The sequence below is a fragment of the Mirounga angustirostris genome, unplaced genomic scaffold (genome assembly GCF_029215605.1).
Source record: "Mirounga angustirostris isolate CCGP_5_RB_7025 unplaced genomic scaffold, mMirAng1.0.hap1 SCAF_15, whole genome shotgun sequence".
Taxonomy (NCBI): Eukaryota; Metazoa; Chordata; class Mammalia; order Carnivora; family Phocidae; genus Mirounga; species Mirounga angustirostris.
In genome coordinates this window covers 50,882,026-50,907,064 of record NW_026991723.1, presented here as the reverse complement: position 1 = coordinate 50,907,064, position 25,039 = coordinate 50,882,026, and positions in this window count along the sequence as shown.

The following is a 25,039-nucleotide window of genomic DNA, read 5'->3' as shown; positions in this document are numbered from 1 at the left end:
CCCAGGCCAACTAAATCAGAATCTTTGGAGGGGCAGGAGCCCTGGCATTGATATTCTTATTCAAGCTCCCTAGGGGATTCTCATGTTGACTTTGGTTTGAGAACCACTAGCCTCAGACTAAAGGATTGTTTAGTCTCTAAAAGATAGATAATCTTTTTCCTTAAGATGGGAGAGTTAAGATCACATTTGTACGAAAAGGGAAAATCCCAGAAGAGAGCAGAGTTTGATGATACAGAAGAGGGTGAGTGAATTGCTGGTTCCGTATCTTCGAGGAAGCAAAAGACTTAAGTGCTCAGATGGAGGGGTTAGTTTTGTGCAAGTGCATGGAGAGTATGTTCACAGGTGGAAAACCACACTGTATGAGTGTGGAAGTTGGTAAGTAGGTGGATGCAGTGGTAGAAATCCACAGAGGTTGTCTTCTGGTTACTTCAAGTTTTTTTAAATGAAGAAGCAAGGTCATCAGAATCGATAGGAAAGAAGGTGTTGGAGAGGTTTTAAAAGAAGTGAGGTGTGAAAAGTTATCTATAAGGATGGAGAGTAAATGTACTAGAGAAATGGGGTATGACTGCCAGCAGTAGGAAGAGTGTATTTGAGATTGGTCAGTGTGGTTGTGCATATTTTGCTAACTGGGGTCCTCTTGAGTTGGGACAGTCTTTCTGTGACTGCCATAATCCCAACTCTTGTTTTTTCTTGCATTCAAGCTGCTGTGTTCTGTCTAATCTTGGGTGAGTTGTGGCCTTTGCACTCTCTGAGATGGCCACTTGTTTTGTTTAGGTTATGCAACTTCATTGAGATATAATTGACATATAACATTGTGTAAGTTTAAGGTGTACCGCGTGTTGATTTTTTATACTTACATATTGCAATATGATTACCCCTACAGCATTAGCTAACACCTCTATCATATTCCAGAATTCCTTTGTGTTTGTATGTGTGTGTGTGTGCGTGTGTGTGTGTGTGTGTGTGTGTGTGTGTGGTGAGAACATTTAAGATCTACTCTCTTAACAGCTTTCAAGTATACAATGCAGTATTGTTAATTATATTCACAATGCTATGTGTTAGGTCCTCAGAACTTATTCATCTTCTAACTGGAAGTTTATATCCTTTAATCAACATCTCCCCATTACTCCCATCCCCCCAGTCCCTCTGGTAACTACAATTCTACTCTGTTTCTACAAATTCAGCTTTTTTTTTAGATTCCACTTATGTGGAATCTCATACAGTATTTTTCTCGGTCTGACTTATTTCACATAGCATAATGCCTTCAAGTTCCCTCCATGTTGTAGCAAATGACAGGATTTCCTTCTTTCTAATGGCTGAGTAATACTCCTTTGGAAATATGTAGCACATTGTCTTTTTCCATTCATCTGTTGACAAGAATTTAGGTTGTTTCTATATCTTGGCTTTGAGAATAATGCTGCAATAAACATGGGAGTACAAACATCTTTTCAATGTCCTGTTTTTATTTTCTTTGGATACATGCCCCAAAGAAGAATTGATGGATCACTTATTTATGTATTTTTTGATGGATCATTTAATAGTTGTATTTTAATTTTTTTATTATTTATTTTTAAAAAAGATTTATTTATTTATTAGAGAGGTGAGGGGAGAGAGAGGGTAAGTATGCAGAGGGAGAAGGGAGAAGCAGACTCCTCACTGAGCAGGGAGCCCAATGCGGGGCTCAATCCCAGGACCCTGGGATCATGACTTGAGTAGAAGGTGGATAGATGCTTAACCCCCTGAGCCACCCAGGCGCCCCAATAGTTGTATTTTTAACTTTTTGAGAAACCTCCATACCATTTTTAGCAGTGGCTATACCAATTTACATTCCTACCAATAGTGCACAAAGGTTCCCTTTTCTCCACCTCCTTGCCAACACTTGTTATCTCTTGTCTGTTTGATGATAGCCTTTCTAATAGGTGTGAAGGATATCTCATTGTAGTTTTGATTTGCATTTTCCTGATGATGAGTGATGTTAGGCATTTTTTCATGTATCTGTTGGTTTCCCATGGTTTTCCCCCACTTTCCTTAGACATGCAAGTGACATGATACATACAAATAGTAAAATCATAGCTCTAAGATTAGAAAATGTTTTAGTTAGATTAGCGCAAGTGGCTTTTGATCATGTATAAGTCACCTAAAGTGTTAAGTAGTAAACTAGGTCACCTAAAGTAATAAACTTTCAGACCAAGCTGAAACAAGTAGCAAATTTCAGAAAAACTCAGGGTCCATGACAGCTTTTTTTCTGAGATAGTAGAGACTGAATAAGTAAAAATTTTTTTACCATATTTATTTTATCCTCAATTCAAAGGGATTGGGAAACTAAGAGTCAGCAGGTGATTAAGTGGGGGTATTCAGAGAGAATAAAATGGACTTTGTGCTCTTCTTGTTGAATAGGTTCTACATAATATCTTTAGATTTTAGCACTGAAAAGTAGAAGGAAAGAGGCCCCACCATTAGTTTGGCAGATATATCAAGCTGAGCTATGGCAATTGTATTATGCTGTTTCCAAAAAGACAGTAGCGCTTGTGAAATTTAACAGTGTCTGTCACCACTTGACATATTGGCTAAAACAAAAGCAGATTGAGGAAATGACTCACAATAGTTAATTGTTTCAATAGTCAGTCTTTCCCATCTGCACAGTGTGTTGGATTTGATGACATCTGATGGGAACTTTGTGGAAAATTAATGCACCAAATTATTTTTAAGAAGTAAGCCCTATCTTTGCTTTTTCAGTAGCTACATATCATTATCTGAAATCTCCATTTTATCTCCTTTTTGGTTTAGGTAAGACTACAGACTATCTTGACTTATAGAATAAGAAAAGAAAAACCTAAGCATTTGTAAAAAAAAAATTCAGTCAATAAATCAAACTTGTTTCTTCATTTAAGGAACGGATTAGGTATTTTGGCTTTGATAAACTCAAAAACAAAGGGAAAAATTGTTCACAAAGAACCCAATTCAGGATGATATGTGCGGTAAACATTCATCTTCCATTATCACATGAATTACACAGTACATCTGGCTTCAGAATCTATGATGCCACTCTATAAAATTTATCATGTTTTATGGGAAACCATTAATTTACAACAGTTGCATTAATGTGTAACTCTGTGGTTTAAGTTCACCCTTGATAGGGGCGCCTGGGTGGCTCAGTTGGTTAAGCGACTGCCTTCGGCTCAGGTCATGATCCTTGAGTCCCGGGATCGAGTCCCGCATCTGGCTCCCGGCTCTGCAGGGAATCTGCTTCTCCCTCTGACCCTCCCCCCTCTCATGTGCTCTCTCTCATTCTCTCTCTCTCAAATAAATAAAATCTTAAAAAAAAAAGAAAGAAAGAAAAAAAAAAGTTCACCCTTGATAGATCTAAGTCTTTTACTGCGCTAAATTCCTTTGTAGACCCCACTTAAAAATCCAATTCATGATTACTAACCTACTGACTTATCTGGCCTGAAGAACAGCTCTATATTCTGAAGGTGTGGATGTCAAGTGAGAACAGGAAGCTTTCTTTTTGGATATCTAACTGTGGGAATAAAGCTTAACTCCATGAAAGTTGATTCTTTTGGAGAGTATTTCTAGTATTTGTGTTTTTGTTGGACATCTACAAATGAGTCTACATTTCAGCTGCACTGGAAACCAATATTTATACAGAAGAAAGGATTAGGGCTGTCTATTCCCTGCAGATAGATTTCCTTGGTGCAACTCAAGATATCAATGCCATATTTTGGTAGTTGCTAAGAACTGTGATGTTTTTTGAATGGATTGGGTGTAAGGAATGAAAGTGTCCTATTTAATAAAGAACAAAATAAACCTAGGAGGAGACTTCAAGACTTTCAAGAGCTGTGATAAGGAAGAAAGAAACTTTTTTTCTACAACTCAATAGGGCAAAACCCAAACTGGTAGCCCAAATCATCAGCGGGCTAAGGCTCACAATAACAAAGGACATTTCAATAGGACATTCTAAGGGAATAGCTGCTCTGGGAGGAAATAATCTCCCCATCCATTCTACTGGGAATTCTGCTGGGTGTTGACATATGGGAAAATCTGTTCCCAGTCTGAGGCAGCGTTTCCCAGTCTAAGAATATGTATTCCAGCTCAGGGAAGATTACCATAGAATTAGAAGTGTATTAATTTTTTAAATAGTTTGAACTGTCAAAGAAGGTGGGTGGAGGAGTGGGAGGCAGGGTGTGGTGAGGATAATTTCCAGCATCCTTTTTGAATGCCTTGCCTCACTGGGGCATATTTGTATTCCCTGAACTGAGAACTCAAAGATCTGAAGTAGAGTGATACACAGCACTCATTAGGAAGAATCTGCACACTCCCTGCTTTCTTTGCAGAGATCTCTAAATATATTGATTCCACCCCACCCTAAGAGGGCCAGCGTTCAGGGGCAAACTTGCAAAGCTCGTAGCATCCCATCTTTGGAGACACTGGTGACTCAGGCATCATCCTTCAGCCTTATCTGAAGAGCACGTTGCTTGTTCTCTTCTGGTGCAAAAGAGACCTTTTAGTTTTTGTGATTTCCATCTAAAACTGTCACAAAGTAGAGACCATGAATCAGAAGAAACATTAGTGAAATAATTTTGCTCATGTAGACAGATGAGAGCTGAACTTTTTTCTTGCTGTATCTATGAATTCCAGTTCATATTTCTTCATGTGAAAGTCGCTTTTTTCCCCCCTGGATTTATGTTAAGCTGAGCAAGCAGTTCTGGTGAAATTAAGCCCACGTATAAACAATAGATTTGGACAGCTCAATTTTGGTCCTGAATACCATTACAATTTTCCCCCTCCTCTACTTTATTACAATTTCTGATTCGTTGCTTCTTATAACCCACTTTTTATATTGAATATCACATTGTGCATGGGTATGCCAAATTGGTATTGGTATATACTGATTGCCTTGTGTGGGAAAAGTGCTGAATTCAAGTTTGAAATGTTTGCACTTGACTGAACTTTTGGAAAAGAAGTAAAAGAAGAAAGTATTTCAAACTCAGAAACCATAAGTGTGTTTCTTTGCTGGGGTGAGCATGATCTTGAGTCTTAACCAGCAGTGAGAATAGCTTTATAATCTGCATGAAATAAATCAATGAGATGAAGTTAGGGAAGACTAATAGTACATTCTGAGGATTTTCCAAAGAGTTACAGGAAGCATGAGTGACTTAACTCCTGAAGTGTGTGATCAGCGATAACATATTTATCTTTTTTAAAAGATTTTATTTATTTATTTGACAGAGAGAGACACAGTGAGAGGGAACACAAGCAGGGGGAGTGGGAGAGGGAGAAGCAGGCTTCCCGCGGAGCAGAGAGCCCAATGCGGGGCTCGATCCTAGGACCTGAGCCAAAGGCAGACACTTAATGACTGAACCACCCAGGTGCCCCAGTGATAAAATATTTAATTAAAAACTTATGAGGGCAAAGGAAAGGTGAAGCGGACACTCAGGAGATGCCAGGAAGCATATTGCCGTCTTCATAGGCACAGTCTTCTTGAATTGCCACAGTGGCACTGTGAGGTACCCCCTGGGACTCCGTTCTAAAGGTGAGGACAGTGAGGTCCAGAAGGGCTCTTTGGTTTGCCAGTGCTTTAGAACCACGATCTGAATCCAGATCTTTCAGGTTCTCAAACCATTTGTACTGCTTCATAATCTGTGAAGGGGCTTGTCTGGGTTCTGTGTATATTCTCTCTCTTCACAAGGAGATTTCCAGGAACATCAAGCAAAGGGCAATATGACCAACAAACGAAAACCAAAACTGGCAAGTGGATGCTGAGGAAGGAGGCAGGTTCCTCTGTAGGGTTAGAAAAGATCTTGAAGCCAGGAAGTCGTAATTAGGCAAAGAAGGAAGAAACTTGGACATTCTGATAAAAAAAATTCAGGGTCCCAGAATGGTGTAAAACTTTGAAGGGATATGTAACATGGCTTTTTGCCTCCAGGACAGAAAAATGACATCAGTCATGGCCAGGAGAAAAACTAGACAGAGATGTTTAGAAGATTTGAACAGCGAGTTGTAAAGATGCTGAAGGGGACCAGGGCATAGGAAGGCCTGGGGCCAGTGATTTGGGGGACTGGTAGGATGTGTTAATAATTTCTCAGGCATCGTTAGTTATATAATACCTTTACTTCATAGAACTCAATATTTATTCTATGTGTACAATACTTCAGTTTTCGAGTCTAAGTGAAACACAGGGGAAAAGATGGATTTTCCTGGGTAGAAATCGGAATATAATTAGAGTTCATAGCTTTCAGGCTAGGACCTTTGAAATCTTATACTGCAGATAACCCCTTTTTCATTGCCAACACATTTATCCTTACTTCATTTTATTTTTAGAAACCACAAACTTAATTGTCTCAATGTGACATGATTTTCCTCCCGAAATCCCTCATGAATTTAGCTATTTTAAAAGAAAAGTTCTGGGAAAGCAGGCCTAGATATGTGGAGGACTGTTGGTGAAAGCCAGAGAACATTTATAGGAGTGTAGGCTGGGCTTATTCTGTGTTCAGGGGAAGGGCTGGCCCATAAGGAACGAGGAAGCACATTTAAAATAATGCCTTTAATATATTACGAACAGGGAACTTTCCCTTAGTGTATCTCTTATTGTTCCATTTCTTTTTCTTGCTCAATAAATACAAGGCAAAAAAAAAGCATTGCTTTTATGTTTTAATTTCCCAGAAGCACTCTGTATTGGAGACAGTAATTAATGAAAATTATAGGCTAAACATTTTACAGTTTGCATTAAGTACTTTATCCATGTTTTGTAAAAGAATCTTATTCTACCTGGAGATAAGTGAGTGTGTGTGTGAGTGTGTATTGTGGGGGGGAGCACGCATGCTAGCATCTCTCCTGAAGTTGTCCTCCACCGACCCTATATGGTGATGTCTAAAATATGGGGCTCTGTAGGAAAGAGATTGTTTCCCTAGTCCTGTGATACGACTTTAAATGTAATATTCACCTTCTAAGACGTCTTAACTACCAGATCCATCTACATTTCAAAAAAGAAGTAATCCAGACCATATGTTCTGCTAACAAAATTAAATATTGCCAAGCTATTTAAAAAAAAAATCTTGAAAACATGATTAGAAGGACATGGTAAACAATATTTTATAGCCTGGCTCATGTTATTATGTTATATAATAAAATTGTGTTTTCTTCCAATTTTTCCATTTTATAATTGAGCATAACAACAAAGAATATTGAATTGGGCTAGTTTGACCTAGGAAAAGGAAATTCGTATTCTCATTTAGAAGTGAATATACTTTTTAAAGAGTAGAGGATATTTTGTCTAGAGAAATTACATGGGAAGCAGAGAATAAATAAATAGTGATTTCCCACACTTTTCCCAGACTAATTTAAATCTTGGAGTCTTAGGCTGAAACAAGTTAGAGACCTTATGATCACTGTCCCATGAAATAAAATATAAAGTTGTTTTCTAAAAGCTATTAAAATAAATGAAAGGATTTGTGGTGCAAGGAAAAGGAAAGTAGAGGCAGGTAGGGGAAAGAGTGGGTTATAAAATATACAACTATAATTACATAGCTGCACTTTCCAGTATGCCCTCAAATTAATTTAAAAATATAGTGATCAACTTAATGCAGCAAAAACTTTTAGGCATCCGTTGGCAATGGGGTGATATAGCAAGAAGAGTAAGACCTCTATTTCCTCTCAGGGCAACTATAGTCTAGGGCATGCCTCTGTGTGTATGTGCACATGTAGTAGGATGTGGGCAGACCACAGGGTGAGTGAGTGGGGAGTGGGGAGATTAATACAAATCCACGAGTAGTATAAGCCAGAAAAGTAACTGCTGCTAGAGGTCATACCAACTATCTTAGTAAGGGGCATACCAGAGTCAGAACTGAGAAAAGAAGCCAAAGCCTGGGAGAACAGGTACTGTCTGGAGCCAAGATCAGGCACATGGAACTCTCTAGGTTATCAGACATTTCTGGAGAATGAAGTATATCCTATGCGGAAGGCTTTAATGGGTTGAATGTCTACATGCTGGCTTGTCCTAAGGCATGTCCTCTGTGCCGTCCTCCAAGAACGGTTTTCATTAGAATGCACTTGAAATTATGGTACACAACACACACACACACACATCATTATCAGGAGGCAGTGTGGAAGTGGCTAACTGCATATGGATGCGAGCAATGTCTTAAAAGTCAACATTGAGACAAATGTATGGTATTATCAGGGTTATTGATAGATGAAACACTAAATCACAGGCTAGAAAATGGAAGTGTTCATCTGATAACCACTCCTTACTGGCAGGAATCTTGACAAGTAACAATCTCTCTGAATTTAGTTTCTTCATCTGTAGAACTCTATCATCTAGAGTGTTTATAAAGATTGCATAACATCTTTATGTGAAAGGCTTTGGCAAACCATGCCTTTCTATACAAATGTAAGTTGTGGAGGCGAGGTGAGTGGGCCCAAAGGGTGTTTTAGAAAGAGAAATGCCATCACTGTGTACAAAGCTCTGTTGTAGAGGACAGAGGCACATGGTGGGAGGTAGGTCTGTCAAACAAGAATGATACTTGGCCAACAAACGATCTTGCTATAAAAATAGATTCCTACACAAAAATACTTGCTGGGAAGGGAATTCCTTCCCACCACCTTTCCTTACTCCTATCTCTTACAGACAGAAATGGCCTATATTACTCAAAGGCTCAGGGGGATTTATTACAAATGGTGTTAATGAGACATGTTTAAATGGTTGGATTGGTACAGTTTTCTGCATGTGATGGGTTAATATATATGTATATATATTTTTTTCTTTCAGATAATTGTTGAGGCTATGCCATATTTCAAAAGCAAAGTTAATTTAGGTCAATGAAAAGAGAATTTATTTCCAGTCTATTAACATCTAATCCCTAAATTAAATCAAAGAATAAGGAACCGAGTGATCCAGTCAGATCATTTGTCTTTTGGCAAAAGTTAATTCAGTCAGTATAAAGGAAAGAGAAATGATGGTTTACAAATACCTAGTAGATTTTTGTGGTTCTTTATTGCCTAGGCATGGAGGAATATAGGTTTTATTGAGAGAAGCTCTGAGCTTTAAAGAAAAGCTTTGAAATCCAAGCTGTCAGGCATTTCATGATAAGAGATGGAAAGACTGGCCATCTCAGTGTTCGAGCAAGAAAAAAATATCCCCTGAAGTACGGAACGAATAAATGCTCCATTGCATATGTATCATCCCCACAGGTTTCTTCCCTTCAAGTCATGGCCTATTTCATGGCCCATTTCCCTTTGAGATTTTTTTTTTCCTGATTACAAAAAATTTCAAAGATAATTGGAAAATACAGAAAAGTACAAAGAAGAAAATAAATATCATTTAAAATTATTTAATCATCTCCACCCAGAGATAATAGTAATAACTTCCCAAGTTATTTTTCTTTGGATATGTGTGTGTATATATGTGTTTGTGTATATCTATAAGGCTTATATGTGCGTGTGTGTGTGTATGTTACGAAATTGAGAAGAAAGTTATATGTAGTTCTGTTATCTTTTTTCACTAATTAGAATGTATTTCAGATATTTCCCCATGCCATCAAAATATCTTTACAATATTTTAAATGTCTGTATAATACTCCCTTATGTGGATATGTGGCAATTTATCAAAATACTCCCTTATCGTTTTGCATTCAGAATGTCCCTGCATTTTCTCTCTTTTTTTCCCCACAATCTAAAGATAGATGCCTCAAAGGATATCTTTGCAGCCATTTATTTATGTGCACTTCTGATGATTTCCTTAGTATACATTTCTATAATTGTTGGATCAAAGGAAATGCATACATTAAATTTTTTTGATCTCTATAAACTAGGGACTATTTGAGGAATCCCCTTCCTAATTTGTAGTGAGCACGCTCAGTGTTGGAGGTGGCCAGGAGGAGGCTGGGAGTTCCACAGAAAGCAGATTCTGGCTGGGTCTGGCTGACAGTTACTGGTTCAGAATGTGGAAGTACCACCCTCCAATTGTAACGGACTAGGCTGCCTTGTTCTGCCTGGGCAGCTTCAGAGGACAGTTGGATATTTGTAATCTTGGAGGAATGGTCAAGAGAAACACGGGCTATCCGAGGCTAAAGTCATTTTAACTTTAAAGGTCAAGTAGGGCCAATAAAAAAAAGATGTGTAAGGAGTGTACTTGTTAGTGGTGCATGCCGTTGGCCTAGGTCTAGCAAACCTAGTCGATTGTTCAGCTTACCTGTGAGCTTTCTCAGTCAAGAGGGCCGGGGGTGGGGTGAGGAAGAGGACTCAGTAGGCTTGTGAAAAAAGCTGCTGGACTTTGAGATTGACATTAGCTGTCTGTGAGACACACCTGTAGCCTGCAGAGGTTGATCCCTCCCACTCCCCAAACCAGTTACCCTATTTCTATCAGTGCCTTTATCTGTCTCCTCAGCTAGAAGTTTGGGTCAAGATTCAGTCTTTTCCAGCCTTCAGTACGGGTCTGCAATTCTGGAGTCACTTCGGACTCACAGTTTCTCCCCTACTGTTTCCAGTTAACTCTTTCTCCAAACCACTTAACCATTACCCTCAAAGAGCCTGAAACTATTGCAAATAACTTATCGGTAGATGATGAGCTTGTTTCAACATGGGGACTCTGACTCTATCTTACTCATCTTTGTAGCTCCAGTGTTTAGGAAAGTGGCCATCTAAGCCTAAGCCAGTTTTAGCCTGGTAGCAACTCCCATGAAATTTGTGAAAGGGATACTCTAGCACAGGGAAGGAAAGTAATCTGCCTGAGGCTACATAGCTAGTACGTGTCAGAGCGAGGATTCAGTTGTGGGCGGGTCCGTTTTCCCCTAAAACTACACAAACTAAGCGTACATTGCTGCCTCTATTGTCAGGTATCTGAGACCTTCTCAATCAAGCTGTCGTACTGTACTTCTAGCACTTTTCTGCACTGAATGCTATGTCATGGGATATCACCTGCCACAAAAAATATATTTGAGCAGGTTTAGGAGTGGAGACAAGAAGGGGAGAACAGGTTGATGAAGACCAAGAGAATTTTTTGGGAGAAGGTCCCTCTTAAGCTAGGCCTTGAAGGTTGAAATCGGGTTTGGTCTCAGCAGGAGACCAGGGCAGAGGGCATCCCAATATTATGAGAGCAAACAGCAAAGGCCCTGAGACAGAAATGAGTCCGTACTGCTCTGAACAGGGAAGAAATTGGCCTATTTGTGCAGAGATTTCATGTAGTCTTTCTTGTTGGAAACGACCTTCCCTTAATGTAATGGTTTCATTAGTGCCCTGGGAATAAACCCCATGATTTCAGAGATTGAGGTGTTAAGTAGTGCAGAGGAATTGACCTCTTTCTGTATGAGGAAAACAGAAGAAAGCTCATTTGGGTGTGGCATTCCTTCACTTCAGATTTCAACCTGAACCTGGATCATGAGAGAATGTTTGTAGCAAGTCATAGAGCACAGGAGCTAGATCTGTATCTTATTAACATGGCTTCCATTTCTATGATAATTTTAATCTTCAGAAACATTTTCACCCCCAGGTTTAGGAAACCTGAAACATAAAGTGGATCGAGAGGGGTTTGAACGTATTTACAAAGAGAATATTTTTTATTGGCCAATAAACTCCTCTGTGGCCACAAGCATGTTGTTGAAAGGGACCTGGCTGATGATAAACAGTTAACATGAGGGAAACTGAAAACCATTACTTGAAAATGATTATCAACTGTAAATCAGTGTCAGGACTATTTCAGAAGTATTAGTCAAGTAAAAAAAAAAAAAAAGCTGCCAAGAAGATAAAATTACAATTTAGTTAAAAAAAATATTAGAAATCTCATTTTTGATATTTGCCTTGTAAAACTTAGACTAAAGAACCAAGGAAAGCAAATCTATTGGCTTTTAAGTTACTCTACACATGTCTGTGCACACAGAGATAGCAAGTAGGTGCAGTGGATTGAGACAGTATTTTGAATTTCTGCTTCTGTGAACATCTGTAGGAGAATGTTGCATGTTTCTTCCCCTCCCCAACCTGGCCCCAAATGCCCCCTTTTGTAGCATCGTTGCTCTGGGATTCCAGCCATACAATTTATTTCAGGTGTTTAGCTCTCTCCTCCGAATTGTCAACAGGCAAAGTGAGAGCAGAATATACAGGAAGTGGGTTTCTCAGCCCTAAACCTCAGTCTCCTCCTAAAGGAGGCCCAGCTGATTAGCTACCACATCACACAAGTCACTAATCTGCCCAGAGACCATAGTTTCCCAACGCAGATATTGACAGTGGAGGCAGGTCTTTGCTGAGAAGGGCTCTTTCGTAAGGGGCCTTAGCCTTACTGCAGTTGGTTTAGAATCTTTGGGGCTAAAGAAGTTCCATATGGAGAGAGAGGCCCAACTGCCAAGACCTCGGCTGAACACTCCACATGGCTTTGCCTTTCTAAAGAAGCTGATCTTTCTGAGCTCGTCTTCCCTCTCAAGCCATCCTCCTGGAAGCCATCCTTCCCAGGATGATGAGCACATGACTTACTCTGCATTCTTGACCCAGTCCTGGTCAGTCTTTTGTGCCTACTCTGTCCTGGTATAGCAACCAGTTTATGCCTAACTGGCCCTTGCCAGCCTGTGCCCACGTTCCACCTGGGGAGACCACTTGGGATATGCCTCATTCTGACCGGGCTCGAGGCTGTTCCAAACAGTGATGGCGGAGATTGGGTGATGGCTGCCTTCGCTTCAGGGCTAGTGGTCACTCCCTTATGCTCTCAAAGGTTTTGCTCGAGAGAAAGAGCTGAGATTAGGGTCTGGTGTAGAGATTCCTTTCCTCCTTCCTAAAGCACCATCACGTGTAAAAGGCCCTGCCTCCTAAGCAGCAGGGACAGTAATGGGGACCGGTGTTATGAAGGTCACATCAGAGACACAACAGAAATGGTGTCCCTAACAGCCTCCTTCATTAGAATGTCAATATTAGGGTTTGTGTCTTGTTTGGGATTGAATATATGGCACTACCACAGCATCGGATACATAGAAGGACTTCAGTAAATATTTGTTGCATATAAACATTAAAAAGGTACATGGGGGTAAATGGCGGTGGGGGACTATCCTAGTTATTCTTATGATCTGGGCATTTTTCAGTGGACAGTGCTATTAATTATGCAGTCATTATTTTAGTACCCCCTTCATTGCCCTTCATTCAGCCTAGGGGATTAAGCCTGGAACTAGTCAGTTTTTTGGAGTTCAAGGTTAATGACAGCTCTACCTCAAGTCAGCTACTGCTCAGAGTAGGTGGCTCATTGTGTTCCTCCCATTACTTATGCCTTGCGTCCATATTCCAATAACAGGTTGCTGACTTATTCCCTAAATCCTTGTGTACCCTTCCTGTTCCCGTTACCATACGATCTGCCAGGATCTTCTTACACCCTTGGGATATGGGAGTCTTGACCCTGGGCCTCAGGCACCATAGCTGAGTGCCTACCCCTTGCTACCAGGCTGCCAGTCTCCCATGATACAGTGCTCTGCCCCCATGCTGGCTCATTCACCTGCCGCTGACTAGTGGGCCTCTCCTATGGTTATATCTCTGCCTATCGCCGACAGCTGGGAAATTCCTATCTTGTGTCCCGTGGCTGGTCTGGCTCCCACATCCTGGCTTCCTTATCAGGTCCACTCTGCTGCTGACTGAGTCTTATTCCTGAGAAAGAGCATATTTCCTGTGTCCCTCTGCACCTCTTTTAGTATCTTTTAGTATTCTAATTCAGAAGCCTCTTTGTCCCTTTTTTCAAGTTGATTTTATACTTGGTTCTGGATCAGTAAGAAATACTATTTTCTCAGAGACTGATCCTAACCTGGGCAGAAATTCCAGTTTTTGGATGAAGTTTAAGGTTGTGTATGGGGCTGTGTGTCTTTTTGTGGAGGTCACATGTCTTTGGGTATGGGCTTATATTGTGTGCACTTTGTGTGTGTGTTATTGTGAGGAGGGGATGAGAGAGAGACTCCTTTTCTGGTGCTTTCTGAAAAACATTTCTCTAACTAGAACAAGGAGAAAGAACCAGAATGGATAGGGATAAGACCAGCCTTTACTTGTATCCTCCAGTTACATGAAGAAGCATCATGTATCATGTTGTTTAGATGGTCCACCTTTCCCATGTGATATTTTTCTGGCCTTCATTTTTGGCCTCCTAGTGAACTCCAGGTCAGAATAAAAATGATAACCATCATGATGGTATAAAACTTGATAGCAGTAGAAAAACAGGAATTTAAAAAGATAATGTAGTGTGATACGTGAATCACTTAAAGAGTGATTCCATTTGGGTATTACATGCTGTGTGTCTACAAAAATATATGGCACAGGACTTAAAAAACTTGCTGTCCTGTATTAGGAAGAACTTTTTCTTATTTTCTATACTTCATTTTCAGGTGGAGAGAAAGGAATTGATTTAGTTCAGTACAACATTTAGCTACTCCTCCTAACCTTAAATTTGTGTTAAATAATAGCTGTATGAATATTACCTTGCAGCTGACGTTTTGGGATTGCTTTTCCCTAGTGAATATTTTTTTTCTAATTTTCTTTATGTGCATTTTATACAGAACCGTAGGAGGGATGGAATTGAATTGTTCTCTTTGTATTTTATCCATTTACTTGGATGTTTAGGGCAAGGGGGTGTATTTTGAATAAATCTAGGAGGTAATTTATAACTACTGCTGATACTGACGAAACACATATGTAGCACGTGCACCCTTGTGTGAGTATGCCCACAGGAAGGATCGATGCATCCACGTGCGGGGGTTGATATGAATGTGTCTCCCCTCTTCTTTAGCCCTCTTTGCTATATTCAAAATCTTGAATTGGGATTTCCTGCCCTTTTCTGCGTTTTAAGAATAGCCGATTAGGGTGTCGGAAGCTGTACATTCCCAGTATTTGCTTCAGTTCTTGTCATTTACATCACGGTATAATTTATTTTTAAAAAATCACACAAGACATTACTGGGTTCAGCTCAGATGAAAAAATAGCTACATCTGTTGTCTGGCAGGGGCAGAAAAATCACACACAGTTGTGAAGTCTGAGACAGACTCTTGCCCTATGGGATATAGGGCAAAGAGCAAAACAGTGGCAAAATAGTTGGCAAGATAGCAAAGGTAGAGTGTGGATCTGTTTGGGCATGGGTTTAAAGGTTGGAGAGAGGCATAGAGGCATTGTTTTTGAAGTCTTTCACTGTTAAAAATAACCTCACAGAAGGCTAGACAGCAATGTCCTTTGGTTGACATTCTGGGTTAGAAACTTTAACAGACTTTTCTCTGTGAGATTGGAGTGGTTTTATTTTGGTTGTTGGCGGGAGACCAATAATGCAATACAGTTAAGTGTGGACTAACTTGTTCTAGGTCTTCCCAGCACAGTTTTGGAAACCAATGGTCTAAGAAATGGATGCTGGGTGATAAAACATGTCCCAAACTCTTCTTGCCCCCAGCACCCATTGAGCAACTTATTAAATAAAAAAATAATAGATATAAGCTTGTGTTAAGGAAGAACAGTTCCTAAAAATGTGTGGTGCCCAAAGCCAACATTTGTTTTGAGTGTGCTTGTTTCCATGACCAGATGGAATAATTCCACTCAGTGGCTTTATTCACTAGCTTGGACTTCACATGCCCATTCTGAGGTGATGTTCCTCTTGGGGAGCCACTGTGATTTAGCCATGTATGAAATATGCCACCGCAAATATTTGGCATTTCTTCTACAGATGAGTGGGGCCATGGATACCACCTTGTCTCAGCGCATACAGGGGAGGATTATCTTTTCCATATCCCACGCTGAAGTATAGCAGTGGGCTCAGTACTTGCCAGAGCCTTTGAACAGATTCAGAGCACAGCTTAAGTGGGCCGAGTAAAGAGAAAACACAGCCATTCTCATCTTAAGTCCTGCTCTCTGCTGTGGGGGGGCTTCCCCCATATGGAGGAAAGAACAGGAGACAGTCTCTTCAAACTGAGTGCCAAATTTGGTGGTATCACTGAAGTGCTTGGGGAAATCAGGAGGAAAGATTGAATATGGATTTGGGATAGTCCAAGTTGGTCTGGACAGAGGGAAAGGCACCAGTTGGATTTAATGCAGTAAGGAGTTTGGCTAGCAAGGAAAAGGAAAGGAGGAAACTTATTTTGCTTCAGCAACAAGATAAAGACGTGCAAATAGACAGGGAGGTCCAAGGAGAGCAGGGGGCAGTGGGAGGAAATGAGATTCAGAGTCAAAGTAGGTTAGACCTGATGTCTTGAGTATTAGGAACCCCTGCAGGTGTCTGAATAGGGTCCTTGTGTTCTGAACATGGTATTCTATAAACAAAATATTAACTTACTGCAAGATACCTTGATTAGATGTATCTTTTTCAGGGGTAGAATTATTTTTATTTGGTGACTTTTGTTTCAATATACATGTTAAAATCATAGTAAGCAAGAAGAAAACTTATAGTGTGACATTTTGATTGTTATCCAAGTGAAATTAAGGAGAAAACATTTTCTAAGCTCCCAGATTTCCTTTTCCTCAGTCTCTCTTCTCTGTACTCTCTTCCTTTTCAGGCAGGTCATCTTCTTATGCCCTCACTCTTCTCTTCCCTGTCACATCCTGCTCCTTGGAAAGGGACTCCCATCTGCCACTGAAACATGAATGTGTTTAACCAAAGGCCAGTTGCCTCAGAAGCTTGAGCGCTCATGGAATAATAACAAGCCTTGTCATGTGTCAAGGAATGTCACTCAGTGGGAATGCGGAGAGATAGAGATGTTGGTGGGTCAGGGTTCTTTTCTAGAAACATCATCCCAAGTGAATGGCCTTCTCACCCATACTCCCTACTCCTACTCTTCCCACTGTCAGTGTGCTATTATAAATGGATTTGTCCTCCTTTTTTCTTCCAATGCTGAGGCTTTAGGTTTGAGGGTGAAATCCATTTCCTACCAAGGCTATAAGAATCAGAAACTTCTTTGGGGCTCTTTCACTGAAAACTGCTTCTGTTCACAGTCTAGGCTCAGGCACGAAGTAGCTGGGCCCTTTTAGGTACAACAATCCTTTGATGAGCATCTTTCAATGGCCTTTCCACTGGACACACAATCATGAACAGATTAATGAAAACATTTAAAGAACTAAACTAGCAGCTGATGAAATAACACATGGTCCATGCCTACAAGTGTTTAGCAATGCAGATCTTGGACACAGAAACCTATAGCCTAATGCAGAAATCCTCTCTTTGCATCCCTCATGTTGGTTACCTATCTTGCTTGAGTCCCTTCCCATGACCCTTTCTTCTTTGGCTATTCAGTCTTTTGTAGAAGAACTTCAGCCCTGACAAATTCCCTCCTGAGATACTGAACTAAAAGTTGGTTCCTTGTAACTTCCTCCCATGGTGGAAATAAATCCCATTCTACCAACAGAGCCTTTCAGGGTCAAAGGAGAACCTGGAGGTCCCATTATATACTAGCACCCAAAACATCCTCAATCATGGGCTTGGCTGCTACAGAAGCCTGGATCTCTGGGTTAGGGCTGGGCAGGATTTCAGGACAGGTGCTGCAAGAATTCCATGTATCGGCTGGTTCCTCTGCCCCTGTCCCAGTTGTGGTGTAGCTCAGGATTCATAGAGGGAGTGGGTCACCTAAGAAGAGAGAAGAATAGAAGGGCTTGGCTATGGTATTTCTTAGTGTGTCTGAGATAGTAACCTGGCCTGGGATGGGGAGATGGAGCAACTCCTCAGGAAGATGGCACTTTTAGCAAGTCTTGAGGGCCCAGAATGGAAAAAAAAATTGTCTAAAGTGGGTGAGAGCTCAATATTATAGGCCAATTCTGGATATATGTCAGGACCCTAATTTTGACCTTGTATTCAGCATTGAATCTCTGGACCTCCCCTGCTCTCTCTCTGTCAGGTTGTAGATATTTAGAAGAGATGAGGTTCAATAAAAGAAGGATGACATGAGTTCTTTTTACCCCCCCTCCAGGCTTTTGACCTCTCAAATACCAAAGGTTATTGCACATGAACAACTAGCCCAAGTCAGGTATTGTTTTTGAGAGCAGGATTGATGTCCTAGTTTGATGCCTATGCCAAGGGGCTGGCTCTTAATTTTTACCTCTTCAGTTATCTTATTTGTCAACAGAGGCCAAAGTCTCATGTGGGTAAAAGTTAGACAGTGATTTCCAGGTTCCACTCCTATAGGTGATGCAATTGGCACTCCTAGTTTTAATACCAAGAGGACAAAAGGGATTTGAGAAATTTGTATGTTTCCTAGACCAACCCTGCTGAGTGAAAGGTCTCCACTGATGGTCCACCTCACTCCTAACATAACTTGATTTCAAGTCTATATCCTGGTAGGTGTCCACAGAAATAGTGGTCTCCATTAAATAGATGAGGCTTTTGAGAGCACATACCCAGGGCTGAATCAGGATTACTCTTTTCCCCAGGAAAGGGGAGGACTTGGTTTGATCCAACGTGAGCCTCCTAGGATAACCTTATTCTGAGAGCTAGCTGAGAATGGATCTTCCATGAGCAACTATGTCTTCTTGGGGAATGGTGCTCTCTCCCTCTGTTCTGCTTAATTCTTGTGCAGAAGTCTATTTCCCCCTCTTCAGTCACACCAGTTCTTGAGTCTGGCAAAAAAGAATTGTCATTCATTCATTCACTACCATTTGGTTTCCTATCCCAGAGGAAATTCCCCATTATGTTAGGAGAAGCCCCAAATCTCACTTCATCCTGAAGAGGTCCTTTGATCCTTGTTTTCCGTTCTGAGCTTGGGAGCATTAACTGGGGGCTCTGTCATGTGACCTTGGAGAGGTCAGGAGGTTCTAATCTATTCTGTCTTACTCCTGTGAGGAGCCCATGCAACTGCTAGAGAATTGCTTTCCCCTTCTGTTTATTTTCTTCTCTTCATTGCTCCTTTCTTCTCTCCCTCCAGATGCAAGTCTGTGATTTGGAAAAATCTGGGAATTTTATGTTTCAGCAAGCTGTCTGCAATACATATACCACAATTTGCACTTTAACAGAATATCACCAAAGTCCTGTTGAATACTCGTGGTTCTAGAATGCACCCCTTGATAGGTACTCCATAGAGATATTTGACTAGGCCTTAACTCTGGTTAGACTGTAGCCCCATCAGGGAGCGGGCAGTCTGAGCAGAGGAGGGGGTACCTCTGGCACCTTCTCTCAGGAGATTGCCTCTGTCCCAGGCAATGAGTCATATAGTACTGTATAAATGTTCATTTCCTGTCCTTCTCCCTGTAGCCCCTATGACCTTCAACATTTCTCCTTGGAGGCTGTCACAGAAGCTTAGACTTCTCCCTAGAAATTCTGAAGTTGAATTCTTGAAGTTGACTCCTTTCCTTCTTTCCCCTTTGATATAATCCTTGTGTTTCTGCTTTTCTCTTCTGTTTCCTGCTGCTGCTAATAGACTTAGTAGGAATCCCTTAGAACTTGAGTGAGGGACATATCTTCATTGCACCTTATGACTCATTCTGTAGTCACTGTCTCTGAGACAAACTGACCCATTTATTTTTTTGTCTCTGTCAATTGGACCACTGTTCCAGGTCTCTAATCCTAGATTCTTTTGCAGTTGAAAGCTGCCAATCACTAGGTGGAAGCTCAAGGAGGCAGCCAATTGGGGAGAAGGAGCTAGATCTTTCTAGCTGGTGTTAATGATAAAGCAGTGAGGTTACACAGATAAACAGTCCATAATGTTCAGCATCCTCCAAGGAAAGTGTATAGAGCAGGTGCTCAGCAAGTGTCAGAGCTCCTTGAGCTGTTGATTGTTTTTAATAATCGACCCCTCCCCCCACTTTTAAGGTTGGCTTTAATAATACCAGCAAGTTACTTTACCTTTACCAACACAAAGATTTGGCAATCATCTTGTAAGAGAGGAAGTAGGTAAATATGAGGAAGCCCTTAATGCTTTTGAGAGTTCTGCTGACAATTCAGGTGTTGGAAGATTTTTAGCCTTGATTCTGAGATACAAGGACCTATTCTTGTCATCTGTTAGGACTGCCCACATTTATTGTACATTACTTCTTTGTCAGAGGCCAACCTTGTGATCTAGTCTTGATCCCTTTATATGAAGCAGTATGTCTGAGACTGGATTCTAACTCAGATTATTCTAGCTCAGATGCTGGCTTCATGTCTGTGACCAAAGGACATTACTCCAAATACCAAACTTCAGGACTTCTTCTGTTGATAACCTCATCCTATTTGCTCTCTTGGTAGAGGCAAGAGGAATGATCCAAACCCATTTATGAAATATTTCCATTTCAGACTGACATACATGTTGTATTCATATGAACCATAAAGGGTGGATTCCTAGTTTTCCAGAATTAATAATCTGGGGGAGAGAATCCCCTGGAACCAGAACCAGAATGAGTAGCACTCACCAACAAGTGGATTCCTGGGCACTTAGGACATGGAAGACATCTCTAGTACAGTTTCCTGCCCCTGGAATCCACTCTTCTTATTCTCAACAATGGCAGTCTTCTCTCTGCACTAGGCATCGAGGTGGTGCCTATGGTCTTGGAAAAGGAGGGCACACTATAGGATCTGGACTCCACAAATTTTTTCATTTTCTTTTGACTTAGAAATATTGTGTCTTGGACATGGAGGCATTTCAGTTTTGGTATGTTTGGTTTGACCATTTGGTGTAGGGGAGTTTATTTTTCTGTGGCAACCGGGGTGGGAGACTAGAAAGTCAGATCTCCTTTCTCTGCTAGAGTCACCTCTACTTCATGAGCTACCCTGGGGAGCCTCATACAAAGAGGACCAACACTCACAGTGGTCATTGCACAGCACTGGCCTTCTGACCTCCTGTTAGAGTCTTGATCTTGTAAGTCCTTCTTTCTGGTCTGTCTGATCTGCCACTTAAACGGGGTGGATTACAGAATGGGCAAAGCCCTCACTGACCAGGAACTGCGAGGGCACCAGAAATGCCTTCAGCATGGAAGACCCATTGGTGGCAGCCAGGCATGCAGGAGGGGTTCGCTGTTCAGGCAGACCATTCAGGATCAGGACAGGGTTTTCACAGATGCTCTTACCTCGATGTCTTCCTCTTCCTTGTGGGGCTCACTGGCTTTAAGGAAGTTTGTGGTGGAATTTCCCTCCTTCTATGGAGGAAAGTCTGTGGTGGTCCCCTCATAATGTGACTTGATATATTCTAGGGCACACCATCATCTGTCCTCATCTGACCTGTAATGTATCGCTGGGTCTTTTCCTCTTGGAATATAACTAGAAAGGATTTGCAGAGGCCATAACCTGAGAAGCAGTAACAGTCAGAAAATCAAATTTCCCTTCCCTTCTGGCCTTGAGTTCTGTATACATTCTGTACTCGTAGAGGGTCAGGATTGGGACCATATTCTAGTCTCTGGGTTCCTAAGTAAAATAAGGACCAATATGAGTTTTCAGATGTAACAACTCAAATTTAGTGAGTGTTCCTATTTACAAGTCATGATATTAAGGAGTTATGACATGGAAATGTGAATATTGGCCTCACTCCTCCTCTCCTGGAGTGTGAGGCATTCAGACTATCACTCCATTCCCTCCCAGCCTCTGTCCTCCAACCAGGGGAGTATCTTTACTGAAGTAAGCTCAGAAGACTCACCCGGCCACTGTATTCCTCACCTTGATCTCCACCAGCTTTGGGTTTCTCATAATTGCATTTTATGTGCTCCAGATGTGGGAATCCCCAAACTGGGGACCTGAGAGTGTTAGTCAGTAAGGGGAGAAGAAGTTGGCTTTACGCTTTCATTTGACACATTTTATGAGCATTTTTGAAGAGTCACTGAGAATAAGTTACTAAAGAATGATGTCAAGACCCCTGAGGAGGGGCTCTCCCACATAGCCATTGCTCGTCTTCTTTCTACTGATAACCTCACCCCATTTCTCTTGTATTGATAGAAGTGAAGAAACAGCAAAAGCCCCTGCAGAGAGAGACATTCCTGATCTATTTGTGAATTGTTTCCTCATTAGAATGGCATGAGTGTATTGTCTAGTCATAAATGAACCTAGGTATGTGGTATCCTTGACATGGGAAGAGACCCAGCTGGGTATTAGGGCAGATGGACCATCTCTACTGATACCTGACGTGAACGTGAAGGAAACTCCACCTGAGATTCTGACTGTTAGGTCTTTAATGCCTATGAAATTGTGGCCCAGGGGTCATTGTGAAGGGCTCCCTGTTGCTCCCAGAATACTTTCTTCCTACTCTCAACAATGGCAGCCTTCTCATTTCTTGGCACTGTGAGGTGGAAATGGTACCTGTAGTCTTGGAGAAAAGATGTGCTTCTCCACATAATGATCTGAACTCCGTATCTTTTACCTTCTTTTATGGTAGATACACGGTGGATTGGATCTGGAGGCATTTCAATCTTCATATGGTTGGTCTGCCTGTTTGATGTGGAGGGTGTTATTGTTTTGTGGCAACCGGGGTGGGAGACTAGAGAGGTCTCATTCTCTGCCAGAGTCACCTCTACTTCATGAGCTACCCTGGGGAGCCTCATACAAAGAGGACCAACACTCACAGTGGTCCTCACTCACAGGCACAGCAGTGGCCTTCTGACCTCCTGTTAGAGTCTTGATCTTGTAAGTCCTTCTTTCTGGTCTATCTGCCACTTAAATGGGGGTGGATTACAGAATGGGCAAAGCCCTCACTGACCAGGAACTGTGAGGGCACCAGAAATGCCTTCAGCATGGAAGACCCATTGGTGGCAGCCAGGCATGCAGGAGGGGTTCGCTGTTCAGGCAGACCATTCAGGATCAGGACAGTGTTTTCACAGATGCTCTTACCTCGATGTCTTCCTCTTCCTTGTGGGGCTCACAAGGTGGCAGCCAGGCATGCAGGAGGGGTTCGCTGTTCAGGCAGACCATTCAGGATCAGGACAGGGTTTTCACAGATGCTCTTACCTCGATGTCTTCCTCTTCCTTGTGGGGCTCACTGGCTTTAAGGAAGTTTGTGGTGGAATTTCCCTCCTTCTATGGAGGAAAGTCTGTGGTGGTCCCCTCATAATGTGACTTGATATATTCTAGGGCACACCATCATCTGTCCTCATCTGACCTGTAATGTATCGCTGGGTCTTTTCCTCTTGGAATATAACTAGAAAGGATTTGCAGAGGCCATAACCTGAGAAGCAGTAACAGTCAGAAAATCAAATTTCCCTTCCCTTCTGGCCTTGAGTTCTGTATACATTCTGTACTCGTAGAGGGTCAGGATTGGGACCATATTCTAGTCTCTGGGTTCCTAAGTAAAATAAGGACCAATATGAGTTTTCAGATATAACAACTCAAATTTAGTGAGTGTTCCTATTTACAAGTCATGATATTAAGGAGTTATGACATGGAAATGTGAATATTGGCCTCACTCCTCCTCTCCTGGAGTGTGAGGCATTCAGACTATCACTCCATTCCCTCCCAGCCTCTGTCCTCCAACCAGGGGAGTATCTTTACCGAAGTAAGCTCAGAAGACTCACCCGGCCACTGTATTCCTCACCTTGATCTCCACCAGCTTTGGGTTTCTCATAATTGCATTTTATGTGCTCCAGATGTGGGAATCCCCAAACTGGGGACCTGAGAGTGTTAGTCAGTAAGGGGAGAAGAAGTTGGCTTTACGCTTTCATTTGACACATTTTATGAGCATTTTTGAAGAGTCACTGAGAATAAGTTACTAAAGAATGATGTCAAGACCCCTGAGGAGGGGCTCTCCCACATAGCCATTGCTCGTCTTCTTTCTACTGATAACCTCACCCCATTTCTCTTGTATTGATAGAAGTGAAGAAACAGCAAAAGCCCCTGCAGAGAGAGACATTCCTGATCTATTTGTGAATTGTTTCCTCATTAGAATGGCATGAGTGTATTGTCTAGTCATAAATGAACCTAGGTATGTGGTATCCTTGACATGGGAAGAGACCCAGCTGGGTATTAGGGCAGATGGACCATCTCTACTGATACCTGACGTGAACGTGAAGGAAACTCCACCTGAGATTCTGACTGTTAGGTCTTTAATGCCTATGAAATTGTGGCCCAGGGGTCATTGTGAAGGGCTCCCTGTTGCTCCCAGAATACTTTCTTCCTACTCTCAACAATGGCAGCCTTCTCATTTCTTGGCACTGTGAGGTGGAAATGGTACCTGTAGTCTTGGAGAAAAGATGTGCTTCTCCACATAATGATCTGAACTCCGTATCTTTTACCTTCTTTTATGGTAGATACACGGTGGATTGGATCTGGAGGCATTTCAATCTTCATATGGTTGGTCTGCCTGTTTGATGTGGAGGGTGTTATTGTTTTGTGGCAACCGGGGTGGGAGACTAGAGAGGTCTCATTCTCTGCCAGAGTCACCTCTACTTCATGAGCTACCCTGGGGAGCCTCATACAAAGAGGACCAACACTCATGGTCATTGCACAGCACTGGCCTCCTGTTAGAGTCTTGATCTTGTAAGTCCTTCTTTCTGGTCTATCTATTTGCCACTTAAACGGGGTGGATTACAGAATGGGCAAAGCCCTCACTGACCAGGAACTGCGAGGGCACCAGAAATGCCTTCAGCATGGAAGACCCATTGGTGGCAGCCAGGCATGCAGGAGGGGTTCGCTGTTCAGGCAGACCATTCAGGATCAGGACAGTGTTTTCACAGATGCTCTTACCTCGATGTCTTCCTCTTCCTTGTGGGTCTCACTGGCTTTAAGGAAATTTGTGGTGGAATTTCCCTCCTTCTATGGAGGAAAGTCTGTGGTGGTCTCCTCATAAAGTGATTTGATATACTCTAGGCCACACCACCTGTCATCATCTGTCTTCAGCTGCCTGTAATGCATCACTGGGTGTTTTCATCTTGGAATATAACTAGAAAGGATTTGCAGAGGCCATCACTTGAGAAGCAATAACAGTCAAAAAGATGAATTCCTCTACTCTTCTGGATTTGGATTCTTGGTATATGTTGAACTCTCTAAAGAGCCTAGGAATCCTCTCCCTTTCTCCAAGTTTCTGAGGAAGGGAATAGCTAGTCTTTGATTTCTATATACACCCATAAACTGTTCATATTTTTTGAGTGCCTATTATGTACTAGGTACTATGTTTGGTTATTTCACTTCTGGTGATCCCCCTCATGCCTTAGAATTTCAGATATTACTGGGGAGATG